The following is a 1,211-nucleotide window of genomic DNA, read 5'->3' as shown; positions in this document are numbered from 1 at the left end:
CCCTTTTCTAGTAAATATGTTGACAACCTTTCGTACCAAGCTCGAGGTGCTTGTTTAAGCCCATAAAGTGCTTTCTTGATCTTGTACACATGGTTTGGAGCTTCGGTATTCACAAACCCCGGTGGTTGTTCAACATAGACTTCTTCTTTAATAAAGCCATTTAAGAAGGCAGATTTAACGTCCATTTGATAGAGCTTGAAACCTCTATGTGCAGCAAAAGCTAGCATCAAACGAATGGACTCTAATCGGGCCACGGGAGCATAAGTCTCATCATAATCGAGACCTTCGACTTGACTATAGCCCTTGGCTACAAGTCTCGCCTTGTTTCTTACGACTTCTCCCTTTTGGTTTAACTTATTTTTGAAGACCCATTTAGTTCCAATAATGGTGGTCTTCTTAGGTCTAGGAACTAAGTCCCACACTTGGCTCCTTTCAAATTGACCTAACTCATCTTGCATAGCTAAGATCCAATCAGGATCGTGCAATGCCTCATCAACTAATTTTGGTTCAATCTCTGAAATCAATGCGACTTCATTAGACTCATTTCTAAAGAATGACCTAGTCCTAACCCCTTGTTGGATGTCTCCGACAATTTGGTCTTGGGGATGACTAGTGGCTATCCTAGATTGTCTTGGTGTTGGTGGTGCCTCATGAATGGTCTCACTAGGCCCAGGCAAGGACTCAATATCAGGCAAAGGATCAGATTGAGTTCTTAGTTGCCTTTGCTCATCAACATCAGAGTCAACTTCGACTCGTTCTTCATTTTGATCATTCAAACTTAGATTTCTAAGTTCAAATTGAATTTCTCCTACATCCCTTGATTGATCATTTAAGTTAGGGATTTCTTCAAAAGCTACATCAGAGGACTCTTCAATCAATTTAGTCCTATTGTTGTAGACTCGATAGGCTTTGCTGATGAGCGAGTACCTGACCAGTATCCCTTCATCAACCTTGGCCGAAAATTTTCCAAGATGATCCTTGGTGTTCAAAATAAACACCTTACAACCAAACACCCTAAGATGTTTAATTGTAGGGGGTCTACCAAACTAAAGTTCATGGGGAGTCTTTCCTAAAAACCTATGTATCAGGGTTCTGTTTTGCACATAGCAAGCTGTATTCACAGCTTCAGCCCACAAGTAGCTCGGTAGTGAGTACTCATTGAGCATGCTTCGTGCAGCCTCTTGTAAGACTCGGTTCTTTCTCTCCACAAC

Source organism: Zingiber officinale, chromosome 4B, assembly GCF_018446385.1.
Source record: "Zingiber officinale cultivar Zhangliang chromosome 4B, Zo_v1.1, whole genome shotgun sequence".
In the NCBI taxonomy this organism is placed as follows: Eukaryota; Viridiplantae; Streptophyta; class Magnoliopsida; order Zingiberales; family Zingiberaceae; genus Zingiber; species Zingiber officinale.
This window is presented reverse-complemented; position numbering follows the sequence as displayed.